The sequence below is a fragment of the Pteropus medius genome, unplaced genomic scaffold, assembly GCF_902729225.1.
Source record: "Pteropus medius unplaced genomic scaffold, Ma_sr-lr_union100, whole genome shotgun sequence".
NCBI classification, from domain to species: domain Eukaryota; kingdom Metazoa; phylum Chordata; class Mammalia; order Chiroptera; family Pteropodidae; genus Pteropus; species Pteropus medius.
In genome coordinates this window covers 3,722,979-3,733,350 of record NW_024345601.1, presented here as the reverse complement: position 1 = coordinate 3,733,350, position 10,372 = coordinate 3,722,979, and positions in this window count along the sequence as shown.

Genomic DNA, 10,372 nt, shown 5'->3' with positions numbered 1-10,372 from the left:
GAGAGGAAGAGAAAGAAGGGATAAGAGGAGAATGTTGGTGAAAAGGAGAGTGTAGTAAGTAAGAGAGAAAGTCTCAAAGGCTGGAAGTTGTTGGGGATGAGCAAGATCAAAAAGAAATAGAGGGTATCCAAGTAGTCATAGTGTGGAGTTAAATTTTAAGGGAAGGAATATATAAAAGAAAAAATTTAAAGAAATATTTGTTGCCATATACCACCAGAAAACTGCAGTAAAGAAATGCATTATTCTTCAATTCTGGCTTGATATTACAGCAGTTCTGAAGCCTGAAAATGATCTAGTTTTATTTGGATATTTATATCCATCTATCTAATCCCATATTATTAAAAATCCAAAGTAAGATCTTATTCTACATATTATTTTATAAGCTGAACTTTTCACTTAACAATATGTATAGAACATAAGCTTTAATGACCACATAATATTCCAGTGTGGGACTGTACCACAATTTATTTAACTCATTGCTCATTGGCCATTTGGATTATTTCCATTTCTCTTTTTACTACTCTAAGCAATGTGGCAGTGAAAAACTCTATAAGTTAAACTTTATGCATATATATGATGATTTACATATGCAGTAATTTTTAGGATATATTTCTTGAAGTAGATTTGCTGGGCCAACAGGAACGTCAAATTTTTTAGATTTTAATACCCATCACTAAACTGCCATACCAAAATGTTGACTAATTATTCTCCTATTGGGAGGATAGCTTCTAATCTATTAATCCTAAACATCACCTCACGTTCCATAACCGTATCCTGAGGGTAAGTCAACTAGAGTGTAAGCTCCAGGAAGGCAGTGTCCTCTCTGACTCTACCTAGCATAGATCTTAACACACGATATGAACTCAGTAAATATTTTTATATGAGTGAATGATTAGTTGGATGGATGGATTTGGACTCCTCAAGGACTTGGACTTATCTAAAGCCCTTGAATGTCTGGTACACTGCTGAGCACAGGGCAGGTGCCTGATGCTCAATATCCCAAGGAAGTTGGTCTCAGTCCAATCATATTGCCATCGGAGCTCAGTGATTCCTTCCAATCTAAGAAACTGGATTGCTCACTTGGAAGTCCCTGACTCTAGGAGAAGTCTATTACCCCCAGAATCATCATACATCCAAGAAGGTTGGGTCAAAATATTCATCACATGATCTATTCTAAAGATCTCTGTTGATAAATTTCTCTTGGAGTGAACCCAACCTGAATAAATATTTATCTTCTTCCAATAACAGATCAAGCAACCTTTTAGATTTTCCTTAAATATGCTGTGTTGTGAAGATCGAGGGAGAGGATCGATGGGAGGCATCTAGCACAGTGACTGGCACAGAGGTGGTCCTCAAAAATGGTGGCTGTTACTGTAATTAAGTTCATTATTCTTCAATGTCACTCTTTGACTGATCTATTGAAAAAAATTAGTAGATAACTAACAATTAGGTTTTTAGTTTAATTCTCTCTAGGCTGCAAGGAGATATATATATATTATTTTACAATTCAGAAAACTGGAGTTTGGAGAGGTAAAGTGACATTCCTGCCACCTCACATTTATTAGTGGTCTGTTAGACTCTAGAAGAGAATGTATGCAGTATCAGTTTTAGTCATTGGGTACACCCCACCTTGAACATAAGTGCCCTTTTGAAAAATCAGCAGACATGACGCATAGAGCTGCTTATGTCTCAGGGGCACTGTAGGTAGTCTGGGTGCTTGTAACATTCTTGAGGAAGGTGGGAGCCTTTTTTTTGGCTCAACCTCATTCCATTTTTTTATTGTAGTGAAAACCACAACAGAAAATTTACTATCTTAACCATTTAAGTGCACAGTTCAGTAATGTTAAGTGTATTGTTGTGAAACAGAACTCCAGAATTTTTTCATGTTGTAAATCTGAAACTCTATACCCATTAAACAAAAATTCTCTCCACCGGCCCATACCCAGCCACTGGTTTATTTCATTTAGCATAATGTCCTCAAGATTCACCCATGTTGTAGCATGTAATAGAACTCCTTTCCTTCTAAAGCTAAATTACATTCCATTGTATGTATATACAAATAAAATGCTACTACGTTTTGTTTATTCCTGTATTAATGGACATTTAGTTTGGGAAGCCATTTTCATCACAGCCTGTCTGACAACTAGGCGGGCAAAGGCCAACTCTTTTGAAGCAACTCCACTGAGGTCAGCCAGACAAATCATAGTTTAGGCCAGTCACTACCTGTAAAACAGAAGGCAACTCCTAAAAATTATTTCACCAACACTGGGAGAGGTTCCCATGAAGAAAGGACAGTAGTCAAGTTTTGTTACATCAGGTTGAAATTAGAATGAACAATGCTCATGTTGAAAATGAAACCAAACTGAATATCAGGTTTTGTATTTTGGTTGATTCAAAGTATAGATCTGGCACTTAATCTGGTCTGGATCTATGTGCTTCTTAGTCAATGCCAAGTTGAAGTAATGCAAGCAGTTCCTCTGGCCGGACACAAACATTTATTCTGTCCTCTCAAGCTCTATCACTTTGATATTCTTTCTATGTTTTCTCAATGATGCCAGTGACAATGGAAAAGGGAATGAGCTCATATTCATTGGTTTTTCCTTTGAATGTGAGATTTTTTGCTCTTGGGATTTTTGCTATGAACCAGATCTCAAAGTATGAACAGCAGCTGTACCTGTGTTGGTGTGAGGGATCATAGTGGTTATTGGGTGGGGGGAAAAAAAGCTTTTGTTTTCTTTTGTTAGTGCTCAACTCTTGATTTCTCTGTGGGGAGACTTTATATGGCATCAATAACTTTTCTAGAGGACTGTTACATGGACAGTACAGAGCACACTAGGATGTAAAATGAATGAGCACACATACACACACATGGCAAAGAGCAGTTTGCTGTTCCCAGCTCTTTAAACCTGATTTTTGTGTGTACCTAAATAGATACTTGAAAAGTGGTGCCTGTGTGACCGACATATGTTTGGCCTTCCCAAGACTGTAAGTGTGACTTTGAGTGTGATTTAACCACATGGAACTTCATTTTTCTTAAGTAAAAAGGTGGGGTGGGGGGAGTGCTATCTAAATGTCTCTTAAGTGGCTAATTGCAAGGACAGTCATTGCAATCTGTGTTGGTTTGACTTGCAGCTTATAAAAAGGCATCCAAGGTCATCTTCTTAGGAAGTCTGAGACAACCTCAGACCGCCTTCATTCTTTTCCAGATGGAAAATGGAAAAATGTCATCAAGCATCTAAATGTTTTGTCTATAAAACTCTCAAAACTTTTAGATGTTTGGTGTTGGAAGGGCAAGATGCCATCTAAGCATGTGAGTGTCATTAAGTCACAACTGGTCCTGCTATTGCGACCTTTGGTTTTAATCAGGTAACCCAGGAGAAACAACACAGGCTTTGTGGCTTAACTCATTTCTTCCCTTCTTTAGAAAAATTTGTATATTATCATCACTCCAGAATGTTAATGCTGCTTTGAAATCAGTTAATTTTTAATAGCTGGATGGGTTTACAGAAATTGTGTAAATATCTGACTTTATAAGGATTCAAATTTGGATACTGACTCCATACTTAGACCAAACTTGGTCCAAAGGAAATTCTGGATTTTCCTTAGAGAAAAAAATAAATTAATTGTTTTCAAGATTATGTAATTTTTTAAAAATAAAAGCTAGATCTTGTTTGGCTCTCTCATTTACATAAAAAGCAATAAAATTTTATTTTTCATCTTCCTTAAATATAGGCTTATTTTAAATGCTATTCACAAATGGAAGCCATAATGTTAAACGTTTTTCTGAAAAAAAGAAACAGAATAAAAGTCTCACCATCAATGTGGCCTTCACTCATGGAGGTGAAAAGACTGCTTGCATTGATGGTCTCAATTCTTTATTCTACTCTAGCTTGGCTCAGTCATGTGACTTGTTTTGGCCAATGGAATATTAACATATGTGGTCTGTGACATAACAGAAGTTCAAACAAGACTTTATCTTGGGGCTTGCTCACTTGAACACACCTGGGATAGCTTGCTGGAGTATCACACTTGAAACACAGTCATGTCTTTCCTCCTCGCAGCTGAGGCCAGCATGACAGACATGAGAGCCCAGCTGAGAGCAGACGGACAACCCACAACTGACCAGATAGATGCTTGATGACATTTTTCCATTTTCCATCTTGGTGAGCAGTCCTAACCAAGAATGGCAGAAAGACTCAGAGCAATCATAAATAGCTATTTTAAGCTACTACATTTTGGGGTGTTTTGTTACAGTGCACTATTGTGGCAACTGATAACTCGTACATTGCTGTACACAACACCTGGTGCTTGGAAAGCAAATGAACCTACTTCATACTAGCTATGTTACAAGAAACATGTTACTTCATCTCCTTGAGCATCATTTTACTTACCTAAAATATGAAAAAAATAATTCCTATCTGGCAGGATGGTTGAGCCAGTTGATATTGACTATCATTGAACAATTAATATATCACACCCTTAATAAATAGGGTCTATGCTTGGCCTGCATCTTTTCTCGGGAGCAAACAGAGTGAGCCAGGCAGCTGATATATGTTGAACTAGTGTAGTTTTTTCAGACTCTTGTTTAAAATATTTAAAAACTCCCTCAGAGAGAAAACCCTGAGATATCCTGCTTGGAAAACAGAAGGAATTTTGCTGTTAGGAAACAACATTTAAATTTAGAGTAACACTTTGGCCCTGGTTTTATTTTTGAGAGAGGATAAACTAAGGACCAAAGAAACTCAGGACGATTTCTAGACTGAGTTAATTTTTTTAATCCAGAACTTTTGGCTACCATGCATAACCCACTGATTATCTCTTAAGCAAGGATATTCAAGTTGCAGAGGGAAACATATATAGTTTAGGAATATATATTCTACTTCCTCAGTGCATCTTTTGAAGTAGACATGAAGAATTGAGCCTCTGGGGCTCAGTGCCTGGTTGATGGGATTGCGGTTTGTACCCCAACTGTCCTTGGGGTTTGTACTGTTTATATTTCTGGCTAAGTGATAAGGCAGCTGACCTGTGAGAAATAAGATCATGTTTTCACTATGTTCCACTATGTTTTCATGCTATAAGAATTCTTTATTCTAAAAATACTGTTCAACAGAAGTCTCAATACCTCAATTTCCTACAAAATTCACCCAGCATTAGACCTACTTGAATATGAATATTTAATAAATTACTGTTTGATGGATAAATAAATGGATGAATGGATGAACAGATAAGTGAATGAATGAATTCACACTTGCCACAAGATTGTCTTCTATAGTAACCGATGAGACCATTGATTAAGCTTGGTTAGAATCTTAGAACATGCACACAGAAAGGACTTTAGAAACCATTTTGTTCAGCTCTCTCAATTGATGAGGAAACAGTCTTAGAGAAATAAAATAGCTTGTCCTGAGTCACCCAGGCAGTTATATGGGGCATGCCCAGGGTAGGCATACAGCTCTTCCATCTGTTATTCCAGCAATTCTTTCCATTCTGGCCTGGTAATCCCTCACCAAATATTTCCTTTCTGTATGCCAAGTTATAGTGTTTGGCCCAGGTAGTATGCTGGTCCCACATTCCTAGAATTTTAACTTCAATGTGTATACTGTTTCCTTTGAAAGTTTCTTAAGTTATTGGAATTTTCCTAAAGCCCTGGACTTTATAATGATATATATACATGTTATTATATAATATAATAAATATTATATTATACATAAATGTATATATTTATACACACACACACACACACATACACACAAAATATCCAACCATTGCACAAAATGACTTTCTGCGTCAGTCAATTAAGCTATGCTTATCCCACCGGAGCCTCATTGTTTCCATGGTGACTAATGCACTGCAAAGTGGGGAGTGCAGAAAGGAACTTGGTAGAGGATTAAAAAACGACACCATATATGAGCATAAATAAAATGTGCCATCGGATGGGGCGTGGGAGAGGTCCATAATGTTTTTAATTGATGTCTGCTTAGGAAAACCCTCATACTTGACTCACAGCTTTGCTGTTCATAACAATAAAAACTCTGTAGCATCCAGGGCACTACATCCTCTCTATTGATGGCACAGAGCAGCTGAGAAGCTGTTTGGTTCCTGTTACTGAGAAAGGAGTTGAACAGAAATGTTTGGGTTTCCAATTTTCCATGTGCCTAGAGACTTCAAAGAATGCAAGGAGGTTCCAGCTTCCCCACCCAAGTGGGCACTGGCCTGGTAAATCAGTCATGCAAATTAGCAGCCAACCACATGCATGGGGCTTGTTAGAGAGCAGGCCAGACTCAAGAATTGCAGACCAATCTCTCATGATAAGCAGGAATCTTCTTTACAATATTCTTCACAGATGCCATTTGGCTTATGCTTAATTTATAAAGATTTCAAATTGCAGAATAAATATTCATTATTTTAAGAGAACTCTTCCTAAATCTCCATCAACTGTTTCTAGTCCTCTCCCTGGGAACAACACAGAATAAGTCTGTTCTGTACTCGCAAACCATTACCCTCTTCTTCAAGTATAAAAACTCTTCCAGGACACTGTAGGGGAACAGTCAGACAGAAAAAGTCAAGGACCGTATGATTTCACTCATGTGGAATATAAAACTGAAAGTAACAAATGAACAAACAAGTCAAGAGAACGAACAAAAACTCATAAACAAACACCACTATGGTGGTTACCAGAGGGAAAGGGGGTAAGAGGAAGGTAGAAAAGGGTAAAGAGAGTCAAATACATGGTGATGGAAGGAGATATGACTTTGGGTGGTGAATATACAATGCAATATACAGATGATGTATTATAGAATTGTACACCTGAAACCTACATAATTTTATTAACCAATGTCACCGCAATAAACATAATACAAAAAAAAAAAAAAAAGAGAAAGAAATGAGCTGGTGAACCACTAAGGGCTTTACAAAGCTGGGCTCCCAGCCCCACCAGGACTTCTTTCTACCTCTTCTCTCCCTCGCTCTTGCTCTCGCTCTCTCGCTCACTCTCTCTCTCTCTCCCTTCTGTTTTGATTTTTCTCTCCATCAGCATCCCTCTTTTTCTCTTTTGTTTCTGCCTTACTTTAGTTTTCCTTTGCTATGACTGCTTCTAGCACCCACCTCCCTATGACTCCTTGCTTTTTTCTGAGTCACCCATGTAGCTGTTCTCCGTGGTAGTTTGTCGCTGTAAGCACATGCCTTATCTCCTCTACCACACCAACATTCCTGGGGGACAGCAAGTCTGTCCTTTTCCAGCTCCTGGCACAGTGAACAATGACTGCCTCATCAACTAGCCTAACTCTGGAGTCCTCAAATTTTAGCATCTATCAGAATCTTCTATATTGCTGGGCTTCATTCTCATAACTTCTGATATAGTAAGTATAAGGTGGGACAGAGACAGAGATTGAGCATTTTCATTTCTAATAAGTTCCCAAGTGATGCTGCTGCTGGTGGTCCAGGAGCACACTTTGAGAACCATTGGCTTAAGTCAACTATGGACCCTTGATCAAATGACATCTTGTATAATTTGCACTCTCTCTCTCTCTCTCTCTCTCTCTCTTTCCCCTTCAAACAGAATTGGCATCATTCTACACACACTTTTTTGTATTCTATTGGTTTTACCTACCGTTATCCTGTGGTGGATGTTAACCCGCTTGATGGCAGTGATAATGGCAAAAAGGGTTTTTACTTACTCTGAATCCAGTAGGAGAATTTATTGGAAGTCAGCCTGAGAGTTCCACCTGAAAAATCCATGCTTGCTTAGCCTAGTTACACTAACCTGAGCTCAGAAATCAACGTGAAGCGCAGCCTAGTTTCTGATGGCTGGGATGTGCTCAAGTTGAACTTCTCATTGCTGGTGGGCTGAGGTACATCCCAGAAGACAGCCAGGCCTGAGGTTCATCCTGCAGACACCCCATCAAAGGAGTGTTTTATGCAATGTGTGCTGGGCAAGGTCATCCTGGATGTTCCAGTCCTGATCCTGGAGCCTGGAAGAGCTGGAGGAGGGGACTTATCAGTGCTGACATGAGTCAGGCATAGAGTGGCTGGTGTGAATATGGGGACCGCTTCCTCGAATATTGAAAGTGTGTCCACAGGGATGAGCTGTTACTACGTGAAGAGTGCTGAAAGAGTCTAATCTCCATTTTCTCATGGGATTTTTGATAACAAAGTATGTGATTTTGAGAGGACCATCTTATTCTTGAAAGAGTACGCACAAGTCCATATAGGCTCATGTCTGATTTTTCAAGAGTATAATTACAAGAGTATAATTACATCCCAGATAAATGCGTGCACACGTGTGTGTGTGTGTGTGTGTGTGTGTGTGTGTGTGTGCATGCCTGCACATAAGGGGGTAGTTAATGACCCTAGAGCAACTCTTACTCCAGGGGGACCCAGAGCCTGCGGATAAATGCCCAGCTGCCCTTTGTTTGGGCAGACAGTTATGGGAGGGAGGGGGTACTGTGTATGATTTCCATTGGGCTCAAGTATTCTTTGCTTAGCAGCAACCTCAGTGCACACCCTTCCATTGGCTTTTCTTCCTCTCCTGTCTCACTCACTTGCCCTGCTCCCTTACTTGTTTAAGATAACTCTCCTAAAGAAATAATCTGTACTTAAGGTCTTGTTTCAAAAGTCTTTACTTTTGGAGGAGCCCAGACTAAGAGAGGTGACCTGGTTTGTTCCATCTCTTCTGGCAAATAGCCATGATTCTCCATTCTGTAGGCTCATCATCAGCTTTCCAGACATACCTCTGAAATCTTACAAAAACTGCTGAGTGAGAGAAGAGGGTGCCACAAGCTTGGTCCATGTTTGAACTTGGCTTTATGGAAGCTGTAAGTTCCATGTAAAGTGTGCAAGATGTATAGAGGGACAAGAGGCCACATGAAAGCTTCTGGCATCAAGCAGGGCAGCTCTTGGTTATCTGTTTGAGGTATGGGATTTCCAAGTAAGAAACTTAAAAATATAATTCTGCTGCTAAAAATTCTCCAAATGCTACCTCACACCTATTAGAATGGCTATTATCAACAAGATAAATACTAACAAGTGTTGGAGAGGTTGTGGGGGGAAAAGGAACGCTCGTACGCAGCTGGTGTGAATGTAAATTTGTACAGCCACTGTGGATAAAAGTATGGAGATTCCTCAAAAAGTTAAGAATAGAATTACCATATGACCCAGCAATCGCTCTTCTGGATATATATCCAGAAAATTTGGAAACATTTATTCATAAAAATATATGTACCCCTATGTTCACTGCAGCATTATTTACAGTGACCAAGATAGGAAAACAACTGAGGTGTCCTTCGATAGATAATTGGATAAAATGGATGTGGTACATTTATACAATGGAATATTACTCAGCCACAAGAAAAGATGAAATACTGCCATTTGTGACAACGTGAATGGATCTTGAGATTATCATGCTAAGCGAAATAAGTTAAGAGAGGAAAAGTTGAGAACCATATGATTTCACTCATATGTGGAATATAAAATTACAAGCAACAAATGAACAAGACAAACAAAATAGCATAGACCCAGACAATATTTTAGTGGTTATTAGAGGGGAAGGGGAAGGTAAGAAGGGGTAAAGTGGGTCAAATATATGGTGATGGGAGGAGATTTGACCCCATGTGGTGAACATAGAATGCAATATATAGATGATGTATTATTGAATTGTACACTTGAAACCTATATAATTTTATTAACCAATGTCACTCCAATAAATTTAATAAAAAAATGCTCCAAAGCCACTGTGTTAGGGTCAAAAGCCTGCCTTAATGAGGGTGAAAAATTTTCCCCAAAGGATGTATAAGTAACACTCTCTTCTTCATGTATCTGCTCTGTGTTTGTTCTACTCTTGGCTAGAGAAAGCAGGCTGCGCTGCCCTTGAGGGGGCAGAAGGGTAGTCAGGCCCTTAGCTTCAGGACTCTCTCTCTCTGATGGAGTCGAGGAGAAGACCTGAGTCCTGACAAAGGCCATACACTGAGTTGGCCACCCCTGTTGAGTGAGGCCAGGAGAACAATCAATCACACAGTACTATCTCAATAGTATTCTTGTTCATCTAAAACCATGTTAGAACAAATATCAGGGGCAACAGGGAATGGGGATAGAAATCACAAAATGTGTCATGCTGCTTAGATTGAGCTTAGAGAAAAGTCCAAGTCCTTAAGGCAGAGAGGGATTGGTACTTTGCCATGCTGGGTTTGTTTAGTTTATTTAAAAATGTGCATAGTAGGCCAAAAAAATAGACAATTTGACTGTTATGTAGAGAATGTGAATGGAATTCAAAAGCATTGGCCAGAGACATCTCAGGTTTAAATACTCTGCCATTTCTAGATGCTAAGTTCCTTTAGGGCTGTGGTTCTCTGGGAATTGGCCTGGCTGCCTGCACTCC